Source organism: Macaca nemestrina, chromosome 4 (assembly GCF_043159975.1).
Source record: "Macaca nemestrina isolate mMacNem1 chromosome 4, mMacNem.hap1, whole genome shotgun sequence".
Taxonomy (NCBI): Eukaryota; Metazoa; Chordata; class Mammalia; order Primates; family Cercopithecidae; genus Macaca; species Macaca nemestrina.
In genome coordinates this window covers 125336550-125353183 of record NC_092128.1, presented here as the reverse complement: position 1 = coordinate 125353183, position 16634 = coordinate 125336550, and the positions used below count along the sequence as shown (strand labels likewise).

At 37.0% G+C, this 16634-nt stretch overlaps 1 pseudogene; it reads right to left on the bottom strand.

The window, feature by feature from the left end:
• Window positions 1-10387: 10387 nt before the first annotated feature.
• Window positions 10388-16030, bottom strand: LOC105493078 (rho GTPase-activating protein 5 pseudogene; annotated as a pseudogene).
• Between the last annotated feature and the right edge of the window lie 604 nt (window positions 16031-16634).

The following is a 16634-nucleotide window of genomic DNA, read 5'->3' as shown; positions in this document are numbered from 1 at the left end:
TTCTTTTTTCTTTCTGTTCTCAGACTGGGCAATTTCATGTGATATATGTGTGTGTGTGTGTGTGCGCGCGCACGTGCACACACACCATACATACATATACATAGTTATATATGAATATCAATTTTTTATTAATATATAAAAAACAGGTTATATAGGCTGTACAGTTATAAACTCTGCCTTCCTAAATCTGCTGCTGAGCTCTTTGGTTAATTTTTTCTATTATTATTATTTTTGAGACAGAGTCTCACTCTGTTGCCCAGGCTGGAGTGCAGTGGTGTGATCTGCACTCACTGCAAACTCTACCTCCTGAGTTCAAGAGATTCTCCTCCTCAGCCTCCTGAGTAGCTGGGATTGTAGGTGTGTGCCACTACGTCTGGCTAATTTTTGTATTTTTAGTAAAGAAAGGGTTTCACTATATTGTCCAGGTTGGTCTCGAACTCCTGACCTCAGGTGATCCACCCACCTTGGCCTCTCAAAGTGCTGGGATTACAGGCATGAGCCTTGGCACCTGGCTACCTTCAGTTAATTTTTTCCAGTTATTACAGTTTTCAACTCTAGAGTTTCTATTTGGTTGGTATTTGAAAATAATTTCTATTCTCTAATGATAGCCTCTACTTAGGGAGATATCGTTTTCATGTTTTTCCTTAGTTATTTAAACATGGTTTGCTTTAGTTATTTGAATATATTTAAAATAACTGATCTGCTGTCTTTTCAGTAAATACAATGTCTGGGCTACTTCAGCGTAGTTTCTATTGACTGGTTTTGGCCTTTGTGTATGGACCATCGTTTCTTGTTTCCTTGCATTTCTCATAATTTTTTGTTGATAACTGGACATTTAAAATAAGATAATGTGTGAATTTTAGAAATCAGATTTTCTTTTCTTCCCAGGGCTTGTTATTACTAATAATTTTTGCTCTTGTCTGTTTAGTTACATTTACGAACCAGTTCTATAAAATCTGTATTCTTTGTCGTTTGGGGCCACTGAAGTCTCTGCTTGGTTAGCTTAAATTCCTGAGACATAGAAATCTTTCAGCCTTTTCCAATGGGCTATGTCTCTGTGTGTGTGTGTGTGTGTGTGTGTGTGTGTGTGTGTGTTGGAGCACACTTTTAACATGCAGCCAGGTACTTAACAACTCTACCTTAGCCTTTACTTTCTGCTTGTTCAGAGCCTCAAAATTTGCCTGGGGTGAGAGTTTAAGGTCTTCTCGGATCTTTCTTGAGTATGTACACAACCCTGGGCATGGGCATGAACTTCCTTTTTCTCTGAAATTTATTGGAGCTTTTTGAAGCCCCTATGGGCAGCTCATTTCCCAGAATTTTCTTTTAAGTTTTTTGCTTATCCTGTTGTTTACCCCAATATCTATCCACTATGTTAAAATATTGCTGTTCATTTTTGACAAACATCCCTGGAGAAAAGATTCTTGGCACTAGGCACACTCCGAGTCAGGTGAAAAGAAGATCGCCTTGTGAGTAGGGAACTACTAGGAAGGTCAAATAATGATGGTAATATTGAAAATGGACTTTGAAGGAGGTCCAAGCCTGTTCTTACTGTGGTGGCAGCCAAATTGCTGGAGTGCATCATGATCACAGGCTATGCGTTGTCAAGTCGGCTGTAGTTTTGGGGAAGAGGGATGGGAAGAGGGCATGTTAAAGTGCCCCACAGCCTGCTGTTCTTACTAAAGAGTCAGAATTTGTCTTTAGTAACTGCTCCCTAAATTGCTGAGAACTTTTGGTCACTTTCCAAAGTTCGGGAAATGTTCATTCTGGCAATTTTTGATAGTGATGAGAATGTTGCTCTTTTGAAGAAGAGAATTTTTGGATTTCCTTTTTCTAGCATTTTCACTGATATCTCTTACTAAACTCAGTTTTTATTATAAAATATATATATTTAATAACAAATCTTGAATATCATAGATTACTGCATCATTAGACTATTATCTATATAAAGCCACATAGTTTTAGAAACTCTGTTCATGAAGTTTGGCGTTGGAAACATTGCAATAACACAATCATTGGTTATTTTGGACACAGTTTATGTAGATAGTTAAAATGCTTTGTCAAAATCAATGAACTATAGAATTGCAAACCACATACTCCCAACATCTAACTATCTTTAAGCAGTCCTTCTTTAATCTCACTGGGATGGTAGCATTTCAAAGGCCCAGGGCTAGACTGCAGTGAAAAGCCTATTAGCCTGCCCCTATAAGCACAGAGTGAGCATCAGAATCCTGAGTAACCACTGAAGGACAAGATTCTCCTGAGACTTGGTCTCTGTCCCTCACTGTTACGTGAACAAGGACAAACCAGAGATTCTTAAAATTTTGTTGCTTTAGTTTTACATTTCAAAAAGCACACATAGAGATGAAAAAAATAAAGAATAAACAGTAGATACCTATATATTCAAGTAGGAAAATAGGAAATGTACTTTCATCTGTTTTTAAGTTCTAAGACAGAACCTATTTTTAAATAATGGCTGTCAAATCATTTTGACTTGTTCAAAGAAAGGGATTAACTACCTGGATACAGACAATCAAATAGCATGCACCCTTTTTCTTCACTTTCCCACCCTGCCCCCAATCTCAGGCACACCCAGAGATTTTATATATAACAATGTTTTTTCCATTAGATCTTCTGTAGACAATCTTGCTGAGAAATCAGGGAAACCAAGCTTACCACATAGTGAGTGAAATCTTTCCTTTTATTGGATTTGGCTTAAACTCAAGCTTTTTGAGCAGCAAATTTGACAGGAGTTCAGGAAAATTCTCTGCCTGGACTCATCCTGGAACACTGGGCCACACCTCATTTCAGAGTTGTATGGGCCAGGTATGTACAAGGTGTGGCACGCAGAAGTGAGCTCAGTTAAATAATGAATTCTATATTCCTAGCTTCTTCTTTGCTGCAATATTTTCTTCTTACTGGAACTTCTCTATGACCTAGTATTTTCCTCCTTTCTTTTTATTCAAATTACTGTCAGAAAAAAAGATTCGATAAATACATCAGCTCCACAAAACAAATGAAGGATCAGTTTAGATGAATACTCCTTTCAAGAACATTTTAAATTTTAACAGAAAACAAAACCTTAAGCTAAAGTTCTGTTAATAGAGTTGGTGTACAAGCATGGCAGACTAGAGGAATGTGGTCTGGGCTAGTGTATTTTTCTTGTTACCATAACACCCAGATACTTTTTTAAAGCAAATATGAGAACTTATATATCTCATGCCTCAGTAAGGGCCTCCTAACATGTCATCCTCCCAAAAGAGTAACATGTGACTGAACGTATGACATTCCCTGTCAACCAATCAACAGAAAGATCCTCAAAATTCCTTGAAGGTTTCTGTACTTGTGTTTACCCCATCACGGGGTACACGCACACACATACACACACACACCCCCACACCTTTCTCTTCAGCTCCATTAGATTCTTACTTTAATTCAGTCTTGTTTCATTTCTAATTCAATCACCTGCATGCAGGACCAGGCCTTGATTCAGACCTTCTTCTGAAGTGTTGTGCTCTCTCTGACAGTCATCTCTCCTGTCGCCGTTCCCCAAATTCTCTTGAATCAACTCTGCCATTTTTGTGATCTCTAGAAAGTTGATAGCTTTCTATTATTCAATTATGTCGTTTCTATCTTGAGATCTTTCTGTGTAGCTTGGTTTAACTAACACTCTACTTTTTTTTTGGTTATTGACTAACCTTGTATCATATCGGCCTCCTAATCTCAAAACTATGATGGCAAAAGTCATGTAATATGTTAGCTTTTTTTCACTAGTAATTAATACATTTAACATAGCTTTGATCTTCAAAACCATCTTATACATATATATATATATATTAGTTTTGTCCTATAATTTGCTTCCACGTTCTTGCATCATTTTATTTCTCTTAATTCGTACCTTTTCTGATTTTCCCATGAAACTTCTCATTCTCAACAAGGCCATGTGACATGAAAGCTTTTATTATTTCTTAGATACAATTATTTTTTGGCATTACCATCCATTCATATATATACACACACATATATATATATATATTTGTATACATACTTTAAGTTCTTGGGTACATATAAAGAATGTGCAGGTTTGTTACATAGGTATACATGTGCTATGGTGGTTTGCTGCTGCACCCACCAACTCATCATCTACATTAGGTATTTCTCCTAACGCTATGCCTCCCCTAGCCCCCCACCCCCCAACAGGCCCCCATGTGTGATGTTCCCCTGTCTGTGTCCATGTGTTCTCATTGTTCAACTCCCGTTTATGAATGAGAACATGTGGTGTTTGGTTTTCTGTCCTTGTGATAGTTTGCTGAGAATGATGATTTCTAATTTCATCCATGTCATTGCGAAGAACATGAACTCATCCTTTTTTATGGCTGCATAGTGTTCCATGGTGTATATATGCCACATTTTCTTTATCTAGTCAATCACTGATAGGCATTTGGGTTGGTTCCAAGTCTTTGCTATTGTGAATACTGCTGCAATAAACATATGTGTTCCTGTGTCTTTATAGTAGAATGATTTATAATCCTTTGGGTATATACCCAGTGATGGGATTGCTGGGTCCAGTGATATTTCTGGTTCTAGATCCTTGAGGAATAGGTACACTGTCTTCCACAATGGTTGAAGTAATTTACACTTTCACCAACAGTGTAAAAGCATTCCTATTTCTCCACATCCTCTCCAGCATCTGTTGTTTCCTGACTTTTTAATGATTGCCATTCTAACTGGCGTGAGATGGCATTATCATCTATTCTATCTCATTTTTTTCCAGTTTAGAAAAATGCTTCTCATTTTCAGTGTTGCCATCCACCTTGATTCAATGTGTTCACATTTCCTGTAGGATCTTTATCCATCTCTTCATTCTTGTATGCATCAACTTCCTTGAATTCCATGATAGTAATTTTTATTCTACTTTGCTTTTATTATTTTGATGCTTTCCTTTAACAACCTTTATATAATAGTTGTTTTCAAGTCCTTGTCTGTCAGTTGCATTATCTCTGTCATTTCTGGGTCTATTTTTATTCATTGATTTTCTTCTGGTTATGAGTCCTAGTTTCCTGTTTCTTCACATTTGGGTTTTTTTTTTTTTTTTTTTTTTTTTTACACTGTACAATGTGAATATCACATTACTGAGGTCGGGATGTTTTTCTTTTAAGAGCATTGAGTTTTGTTTTAACAGGCAGTTAAGTTTCTTTTGGATCAACTGGATTGTTTAAATGCTTTTTTAAAAAAAGCATTTCTGTAAAGCATTTTAAAAAAGCATTTTTAAATGCTTTTGAAAAAAAAAAAAAGCATTCTGTCAGGGCAGGTTTAGAGTTCCCTATGCTAGACAGTTTAGCCCTACTGTTAATTCTTGACCTTTCTGAGTGCTCTTTTGAATGCCTTTGGTGTTTGAATGCCTTTGGTGTTTTCTTACACTCTGCCTGGTCAGATGCCAGTTATTCCTCTGCCCTGTGCAAGCTCTAGTAAGTGTTCAGTTTTAGTTTCCTAGTAGCTGTTCTTTCCCCTATAGTTTTGTGCCTAGTCTCATGGATCCATACTCCAACCATACCATAGCTTGGTATTCAGCCCAAGACTCCAGTGAACGCTGTGGTGCTCTTTCTCTGCCTTGTTCACTCTTTTCCAATACTTTTTGCAATTCCAGTGACTTTAGACTCACTGAACTCCAATCACTGTTTCTTCAACTCAATGAAGCTATCATGCTTTGTTTGGATTCTCTCTTTGTACTGTGTATATTTAACTTTTGTAAAGTTTGTGGATAACTTTTTCTCCACAAACAAGGTGTATTCCTCCATTTTCTAAGTTCTATTTCATGTCTTTAATGAAAGTTTATTAATTTACCTCCCAAGAGTTTGTGTACCTCCTTCGTTAGACTTATTCCTTGGTCCTTATGTAGTTATTGTATCTTTTTTAGTTTTTTAAAAATTCAAACTTATAGAAAACTTCAAAATTACATAAAAGTTGCAAGAATATTAAAAAGAACTCCCATACAATCTGGAATTGACAATTTTAAACGTGGTCATGTTTATTTTATCATCTTTATCCATATCTAGATACATAGACACAATGGCAAAATTTCATGAAACCATTTGACAGTGAATTGTATACATGATGTACCTTCATGCCATAAAAATTCAATATGTATTTTTTATTTTTTGAGACAGAATCTCATTCTCTCTGTTGCCCAGGCTGGAATGCAGTGGTGCAATCTTGGCTCACTGCAATCTCCCGCTCCTGGACTCAAGTGATCCTCCCACCTCAGCCTCCCAAGTAGCTGGGAGCTGAGACTGCAGGCACGCACCATCATGCCCAGCTAATTTTTGTATTTTCTGTAGAGACAAGGCTTTGCCATATTGGCCAGGCTAATCTCAAACTCCAGAGCTCAAGCGTTCCCTCTGTCTCAGCCTCCCAAAGCACTGGGATTACAGGCATGAGTCACCACACCCCGCCTCAATGTGTATTTCTTAAGAAAAATGATATATATATACTTTTAAAAATTTACAGTTAAGTTATAAAATGCAGGAAACTGAATATTTATAATACACTTTTATTTAAACTATAGTCTATATTCTAGTTTTGTCTCTTACATCAATAATTTTTCCTTTACAGCAATGGTTTTTCCGGTATAGAATCCAGTTCAAAATCATGAACAATAAACAATTCTATGGGAATTGCTTACTTACCATTTTTTGTAATTATTTATATATTATTAATCTAACAATTAACAAATTAAACCATTTCTTCCTTTAAATCTTTCTATTCTGTATTTGTATCTTGTATTTTTTTGCCATCTTACTGCACTGAACACACAGTAGTAATACTAAGAATCAGTATCCTTGTTCTCTTCCAGTTTTTGACTCCTTTCTTCCTTCCTTCCTCCCTCCCTTCCCTCCTTCCTTCCTTCCTCTCTTCCTTCCTTCTTTCCTTATTCTTCTTGCATTTTACTTTATATTTCTAGAAATCTATTTAATTTTTTGACTTTATATTGTGAAATATATTTTTTCTGAAAAACTGAATTTTACCTAAATTTTCATTTTTGTAAAATGTGACTATAGTATTTCCTTCCATTGTAATTCTGTATAGATACCTAGTTATGTACCCATTTTTATTGCTATCAATATTTCTTTGTTTTTTATCTTTTTGTTCTTGGTCAATCATGCAATAGGTTTAAGAATTTTATTAGTCTTTTTCAAGAACTCAGTTTTAGGTTAATCAATTTTTCTACTGTATTCATTTCCCTCCCTACTTTTCCATATGCTCTCTGTCTTTTTTTTTTTTTTTAACTATGTTGTGGCCTAATTGACAAATAAAAATTACATATATTCAAGGTATGCAATGTGGTGTTTTCATAGACCTATATATTGTGAAATGGCAACCACAATTAAGGTAATTAGCATATCACCTCACCTAGCCACTTGTTATGTTGTTGTTACCTGGCGAGAATAGTTAAGATCTACTCTCTTAGCAAATTTCAAGTGCATAATATGTTACTATGAAGTGTAGTTACCATGCTGTACATTAGGTTTTCATATCTTATTCTGCAAGTGTGTACCCTTTAACCTTCTTATCCTCATTTCTCCCAACCCTTCAGCCCCTCATAACAACCGTTCTGCTCTCTGCTTCTACGTATTTGATCTTTTTAGATTCAGATTCCACATATTGTCTTCCCTCAGTTTTCTTTAAGAACACTCTGGCCGGGCGCGGTGGCTCAAGCCTGTAATCCCAGCACTTTGGGAGGCCGAGACGGGTGGATCACGAGGTCAGGAGATCCAGACCATCCTGGCTAACACGGTGAAACCCCATCTCTACTAAAAAATACAAAAAAACTAGCTGGGCAAGGTGGCGGGAGCCTATAGTCCCAGGTAGTCGGCAGGCTGAGGCAGGAGAATGGCGTAAACCTGGGAGGCGGAGCTAGCAATGAGCTGAGATCCGGCCACTGCACTCCAGGCTGGGTGACAGAGCAAGACTCCGTAAAGAACACTCTGCTGCTCATTTTCTTTTCTTTCTTTCTTTTTCTTTTTTTTTTTTTTTTTTTTTTTTGAGACGGAGTTTTGCTCTTGTTGCCCAGGGAGTGCAGTGGCGCAATCTCGGCTCACTGCAACCTCCACCTCCCGGGTTCAAGCGATTCTCCTGCCTCAGCCTCCCAAGGAGCTGGGATTACAGGCATGTGCCACCACGCCCGGCTAATTTTGTATTTTTAATAGAAATGGGGCTTCTCTGTGTTGGTCAGGCTGGTCTCAAACTCCTGACCTCGTGATCTGCCCACCTCCGCCTCCCAAAGTGCTGGGATTACAGGCATGAGCCACCGCACCTGGCCTTATTTTCTAACTTGTTAAGCCTGTTTTTGGGCTTTTATAAATAAGCATTTATAAATATAAATTGTCCTCATAATACTTTGACTATAGCCCATGCATTTTGATATGCTGTATTTATGTTTTGTTCACATCTAGGTATCTTAAAATATTTATTATGTGTAATATTTGACCCACAAGTTGTTGAGAAATGCATTTGTAAATGTCCAGCTGTGTAAATTTTAAGCTATTCTTCACTGATATCTAACTTAATCCCACTCTTCATGAAATACGTCAGTGTGACGCTTGTTGAGATTTGACTCTTCCCTTCCTTTCCCATTCCACAGCCTGTCCTCCTCACAGGTTCACACAATAACCTGCAGGCACTGTGTGACTTTCTCTCTCTCCAGTCTTTACCTTTTGGTCTTACTCTCCTGCCACTAGGTCATCCTCTAAATCAACACATTCTAAAACTACTGGCCCATTTACTGCTTCTTGGACATGCCCCCTTTGAGGTCTTAGAAGTTGTTATTTCTGCTGAAATACTCTTCCCTTAGAAATCCAGATGTCTGTCCTTGCTTCTTTACCTCCCTTAAATGTTGCTCAAAAACTCCATTTCCAGAGAGGCTTTTCCTAAACACTCTTCAGCAAGGCCAATCCTCTCCCTATGTTCCTCCTTTGTCTTCTATTTTTCCATAGTACTCACCCCCATGGAATACTATATACATGTTACCAGAGTATAAGCTCCATGAGGGCAAGCATTTTTATGAGAATTCATTTTTCTCTTTGTAGCATCCCCTGAAACTCAAAGAGTGTTTGGCCCATAAGAAGCAACCTGTAACTATTTGTTCAAAAGTTTTTTCTCTTTAATCTCTCATGTGCTGTTATATTTCTCAGTCTACCTTTTTGATTCTGTACATTTTTTCTTTATATTTAATGTTTTATGATATATTCTTATAATCCTTTTGCCTAAAATTTAATCTGTCTGACATTCTTACCTTTGAACCAGATTTCTTTTCATTAGTATTTAACGAGTTTATTTTTTCTCCATTCTTTTACTTTCAACCTTTCTGTGTAGTAATTTCAAGTGTTTCTTTCAAGTATCATTTAGTTAGGCTTTATCAAAATCTAATCCTACAAACTCTGTTTTAATGTGTTTATCTCATTTACATATATTGTGATTAATGTTATATTTGCATTTCTTCTGTCATTTTATTTTACAGTTTCTAATTGCCCTGCTTCTTCTTTCTTTTCTTGTTTCTTACTTTGACTTAATGGATTTAAACTCATCATTTCATCGTACTAGTTGGGAGCTTATATATTCTACCCCTATTGCTAGGAGCTACTCTTACATGTTATGTTAAGCTACTCTTAAACATACCACACATACTTGGCGTACAGTCTAAAGTTACTTTATACCTACTTCTACCTTCCTTGAAAACAATTATTACTAAGGTTTCATAATACTAATACTTGTTTAGATTCACCAGTCTGCTTTATTTTTTAAGATTTTAAAAATTTAAAAAAAATTGTTTTGTAGGTATATAGTAGGTGTATGTATTTATGGGGTACTTGAGATACTTTGACAGGCATGTAGTAAGCAGTAATTACAACTTGGAAAGTGGGGTATCCATCCCCTCAAGCATTTATCCTTGGAATTGCAAACAATCCAATTATACTCTTTGAGTTATTTTTTTTCTGAAAATCATCTATTTACTGTAATACATACAAGATAATCTTAAAATTGTAGTCTGAATTAAGATAACATTGACCAAAGAATTTTATTCTTTGCTACACAAAATATAACCTAGTGAAATTTATCTGTGCCACCTATTCTGAAAATTTTATGCATAATTTAGTGTTCTGGTTTTATTTTCACTAACAAAATGTTTACCCCCAAAAGCAGCAGTCATTTATAGTAATTCTGGTACCAACATCAAAGGAAAAAAAATGGCTTAAAAATGGTGCAAAAGCCATCTTGGATTTTAGGACAACACATCACAGAAAAGAACATGAATACAAATTTGTAATATAAACACTCCAAAGAGTTTGTCAGTAGCCAAAGTATTTTTATTGGTTTTTTGGATATGTTTTTAAGGGCCACATAAAAATAGATACAAGGAAGAAATTAAATTGAAGTCCTAGATTTAAATGTTTGGTTTAAAGAATTTTCTGCAACAAATTTCATGTTTATGTATGAAAAGTTATATAATACTAATGCAAATGTTATGAAGTATTTTCTACACTGTACTAAATGTATTCCCCAAGAGGGAAAAAATTAAAATATCTAAAATATATTAAGATTACAAGACCATCATAGATCTTTTGAACATGCATCTGTTTACAGAATTAACAGTATACGAAATGTTTATTTCATTATGGACCATAAAGAAATGAGTTGGTGACAACTATCCTTTGCACAATATTATCAACTCACCTTAGTCACAAGCATGTCCTTGGTATGTGTGTAAAAGAAACAGGTTCATTTATCCCTCATTGAATCATCCACAGGTTTACTTGGAAGTAAAAATGAAGGTGCAGACATGTGAAATATGTCAGTGTATTTTTTCTTTCTTTCAAACAACATCCCAAACATGGCCTCAGTAGCCTGAAATTATAAAATACTTAACTAGGCTTTTAGTTATCTTCACTGACTGCCAGAATGTAAATTAAGTTGCCCAAATTAGCACATCAAATAACAAAATCAGTCAAAAAGCAGACTGAAAAGCATTAAATGTTTCATATAGGTGAGTTTTTAAATCATTAAATTTCTATAGAAAAATTTTATTCACAATATAATGTGACAGAAATTGCCACAGGAATGATATACTGATTGCAGTAAGGTTGCATGCAGCAGCAGCTTTGTATTTTATAGCTATTTTTGCTTATAAAAACAAAATAAACCTCTCCAGTTATGCTTATCACATGGTCTTAGATTTGTAATGTAAGTGAATAAGGAATACCATCTAGTTCAAAGAGAAAATGTCATTTTGAATGTGAATTATCTGTATGAAACATGAAGTATACTACTGAACCCTGAAACATGCACGTCTAGATTTGCTTTTTGTGCAAATCCAGCCTGTTTGCGATCACTTCCTACTCATGTAATACCAAGAGGTTCCATTTGTAATTATGGTTGTATCAGCTGAGGTTGCAATGGTGGCAGCAACTGAAGTGGTACCGTTGGTTCCACCAACTGTCCTGGGTTTGAAGGTGGTGGAGGAGCCACAGTGTTTGTTGTTTCTACAATTTCTCCATTGTAAAAGAAAAATTGACACTATTGAATGAATGTTTCAACAACAGGTTGATGAATCTTAGTAGTAGACAGAAACTCTCAATTTTCAACATCAGGTCTCATCAAGGTTGACCAAAAACATATGGATAAGTTGTCTGCTGTCATTAGGTTGATTTTATTTTGCTGACTGACCCTGTTTAGATGTGTTATCATGTATCTGAATTCATCATAGTTTACAGAATGAAATTTCTTAACAATTTCTTTAAGGCATGAGGACGTTCTGTTTTATCCAGGATTTTTGCTGCTTCCAATAGCTCTGGATGAAGAGAATATGGTATTAAAGGATCTGGCAGATCTGCAAAGAAAGCTGTAAGGGCTCCAGCTTTAGCATTTACTTTTATTTCCATTGACACTAGATTGATATTATGATCTTGATCAAACTGCTTTTGAATATTGTTTTGGTCAGTTTTGTTCCCGCTAACACGGTAGAGTCCTTCGGTACATAACCCTGTATCTTCAATAAATTCCACATGTTTCTCAACAAATACTGGTATGGGTTTCTCAGCTGTAACCAGATCCTGGAAGGGCATCCCAAAGTAATCACTTGCCCGATTTCTACGTGTTGGTGGATTGAAGTTCTTACTTTTCTTTTTCTGCTTTTTATCTTCTTTCACTTTGCGTATTTTCTTCTTCATCTTCTTATCATCTAACTCCTGGTCAGAAGTGATTTCAGGATTATCAATATCACCTTGTTTCAACAGGAGAAAGAAGTGGATCTTCTTCACTTCCATGATGTCTTCCTTTTCTTTTTGTTTTAGAAGTGGTGAAAGCCTCATCATCACTGGCATCTGAATGTGTTCTTCTATAACATGACTTGGCTTTACTAAACAAAGTTTTAGATTTATATTTGTATTTTGAAGGCCTCTGTTCCCCATGATTTTTTGAGGTTCTATCAGAAAATCCATTTTCTCCATGTCCTTGGGTGTTATTTGCACATGAGTTTTGAATTTTAATGCAATTTTGACTATCATCTGGGACAACATAAATCTCATCAGAATAGCCCTTCTGTTTGAAAATTTTATCAATGGGTTCCGCATAGTTATCTGAAGGATCCATATCTTCAGGATGTGCCAAAGGCACCGGGGAAGTCTGCTTTCTTGGATTTTTACCAATACCAGCTTCGCTTGTTTTTAAAAGGTTTGGATCCATTTTTTTTCACATTTGTCTTAGGTACAACTGAAGTAGATTTAATAGGTGGAGGCACTTTGTGGTTGCGTTCATGGTCGTGACAGTTTGGGGTACTATGAATAGGACATTCATTTCCTTCCAAATCTAATCTTTATCTGGAACAGTCACTAGGTGTTGGAAGCAACTGTACATCATCCCCAGTTGGACTATAAGGAGGTGGTGCTTCTGTGTCATCATCTGAATCAGGGTAGTTGTTATAGGGAAAACAGTCTCTGGGAGATGGTAGAAAAACATCTTCACTTTGGTGGGTTGATTCCCTTGCATTATCAGACAAATAAGAATTTTCTATCATATGTTTTTTCTCTAGAACATCACTAAAAAACAGAATAAAGATCTCAGTTTGCCGATGATACTGAGATAAAGAATACAATGCTGTAAATTTAGCAGTGATCTCAGTTGCAATGTGTTCTCCTTCAGTCGTTAACTCTTTGATAGCCTCATTTTCAAAAAAAAAATCTGCTTGGCTGTCAGTAACTGCTACCAGCTGTATAGGAATGGTGTCTTGAACTTCTGATAGAAATGCTCAAAACATTCCCATCGCGGTTTTCCGTTTTGCAGAGTAAACTAATATATATCCTTGAACTAGTTCATCTTTTCTTACTCCAATTGAAGAGTGGTATGATAATATTGTGATCTGTATTAGCCTCCTTTTTTAATCAATGATTTTATCAAGCATTAGGGAATTATTCTGTCCAGCTTGAGCAGCACTGCAAGAATGAGAATCAAAGAAGGGTGAAAGAATAAGATCCACACTAAATGGATCTCCACACATGGCACACATGACAATTCTCAAGTCAACTTCTGATATGTCCTTATTGGCAGGAACTGGGCTCACCACATCCAAATTGTGTTTACCTGACTCCAGTACTCTTAGAGCTTGCTTTATTTGGGTTTCATCAAATTTACAAGCATATGTACCAGCAGGTACATCTACAAAAGGACATTGTAACTTGTTTGCCAACTGCTGCCCTTGGTGCCTGAGAATTGGTAGATTCTTACTAATGGAATGTCTCTGATTAGCCAGAATTAATGTAAATGGAAGATTAGCCATTTATTTATCTTTTCTGATCTGATAAGCTTCAGTTCTTATTTTCCCAATAAATTACCCAATAAAACTCAATGACTCAATGGAATTAAATACACAGAAGCACCCATGTGGTTTAAAGGTGGCAGTCCATAACTGACTCAAAAAGTAAGGCGAACTGGCCGAAGATCAAGTTCATAAATTTTCCATCTAAGGCATACTCATCTTCAGAGGACTGTGCTTTATCTCATTTGCTAGCTCTTGGGCAAGGTCGACCTTCCCTAAAATAAAAAGGTTAACTTTATCTATATTGGTACTATCGTGATATAATCTTAAGCGGCCACGATCCAACTGTAAAAGACTACGAGCAAGTAACTGCTCCACTTTAATGTCTGTACAATTTTGACCACTAAGACATGTTTCTTTAGTGGAATGATAAACAAATCCTATATGCTTAGGCAGAAGAGAGTCCCTATCAGGTGCAAGTTTCTGTAAAGCTTTATATCCAGGTTCTTCACTCAGAACAGTATGAATTTCACGCTTTTTATCTGAACTAGGTGTTGCATTAAGATCTAAATCATAAAAAAGTTCAGAATGCTCAAAAAGCAATTATTGAAACTCTTCTTTGGCTTTTTCAACCATTTCTCACTGATGCCTACCATATTGCTATCAGCCTCAGTGATATATTTGAAGGCTTCATCCTCCATAACAAAGCACATAACTTCCTCCCACGGCTGTCCAGGTGAAATAAATTGAATTTTTTCCAAAGTCTTTTTGAATTTTTCCTTCATTTCTACCTTCCTCTTCTCGGATATTAGATGTTGTACATGGTTCTGAGAGTTTTTCAGCTTCTAAAGTGCTCACGAGGTCAAATGGAATCTACCTATCATTAATTTTGTCTCTATGGTCAGTTTCATCCAAAGGTGTTTATTCTAGCACCACAAAACATAACTGGAAATCTGCTCTCTTTTCCATTAACTTCAGAGCTTCTGACCAATTCAAATGTTCAATCTCTTCTAGATTTGGCAAAAGAGTGTTAAAAGCTCTTGGTAAAGTATTTATATACTCTTCTCTCCTTTTTCTTATATGTTCTGTTTAAGTTGTTTTATATGTTTTGAGAATGTATTTCTGGCCTTTCTTGTTCCCTCTAAGTTGATGTATTCTTCATAATCAGGATGATTTTTTAATTTATTACTAATAGTTTTCCAAGTTGCATGATAATCTCTCACAGTCTGCACAAGTTTTTCAGACTTACCTGTTGCTCTGACAGCAAGTTGTCTCTGTGTTTTATAAGCATCCAAATAGGGAATAATTTTAGGCTTGCTATGAGTTTTATCCAACATTTGTACCAGTGCCGTGAAACGTGTTTCAATGTTGACATTAAATCCTGTTGATATTTCCACTAAAAGAAGGTTCTTTTTGTTTGAAGCAAATGCCTGAACTTCTCTAAGATAATGATCCATGCATTCATCACATTTAGTTGCTGCTATTATTACAGGTATTTTTGATTTTGATAACTGGACAAAAAGGTTATTCGCAAATTTAAGTTGATCATCAAACTTCCTATTGCATCCCTGACTTACATCAATGCGTAATAAAAATCCATCTACATTGAGCTTCCCTTCCGGCATTTGCTTCTGTTCAAAGTCTTGTTCTAAGCCTAGCTGATCAGTGCAAATGTACATTAGTTTTCCTGCTGACTACAATTCAGATGCAGCTGCACGTTTTATATATGGTTGCAAATTCGTACTCCGATGAGACAAGAAAGCCTGGTCATCAATGAACTCTGTTAAATGACATGAATTTTGCATTCTACTCCGTCTTCACCATTTTATGTCACCCCAGTAGTACAAAAAGTGGTCGTTGTTTACTACTCTCCTCCGAAGTCAACGGGGCTAAGCACAGAAGTATGCTCTGGATAATATTCATCTGCTTTTGCGCGTACAAATCTATTGGACAAATAAGACTTTCCAACTCCACAGTTACCTTTGTCTTTTTCAGTCCCAGAGAGTCCAACTACACTGATAGTATAGGATGGGGGACGAGGCTCTTTGTTTTTTGCCATCATAACTCTCCTCTCATGTTTCTACATTCATAAAGGTAACCAGATATGCTTCTCATTCTGAAAATAAAATCATCTCAAAATACAGATCCCAAGTTTCAGAACTGTATTTGGTTCTTTGTGTTTCCCTCATTTCTGTGCAGAAACATCTTCAAGATCATAGGGATCATCTTCCTAACAAGGTTGGTCTCCTCAGTCTTCTCCTCCACCTCAATGGCAGCGGCCCTGGCGGTGGCTGCAGGAGAGACATTCCCGGGGAGCGCTCCGGCCGCCGCCGCCGCCGCCGCCGCCGCCGCCGCCGCCGCCGCCGCCGCCTCCTCCTCCTCCACTCTCTGCTTGCCTCTCTTCCCCGGCGCGCTCACCGAGCGGCGCGTCCCTTCAGCCACCTCCCCCCGCCCTCGCCGACACACACTCCCCGAAACCCTGAGCCCGCGACCTGCTCACCACGCCCCCCTCCCCGCCACCAGCTGTGGCCCCGTCCCTCCCCACTCTCCCAGCTCTCGCCGTGGTGCCGGGCTCAGTAATGCAGGCCACTCGGGCTCCCTCGGGCCGACCCAAGTTATTTTTTAATGTACAATTAAAGTATTGTTGACTATAGTCACTCTGTTGAGCTATCAAATACTGTCTTATTCATTCTAATTATACGTATATGTTTTGTATCCATTAACCATCCTTACTTCCCTCCTTCATCCCCCACTACTCTTCCCAGCCTCTGGTAATCATCCTTCTACTCTCTATCTGCATGAGTTCAATTGCTTTGATATTTAGCACCCA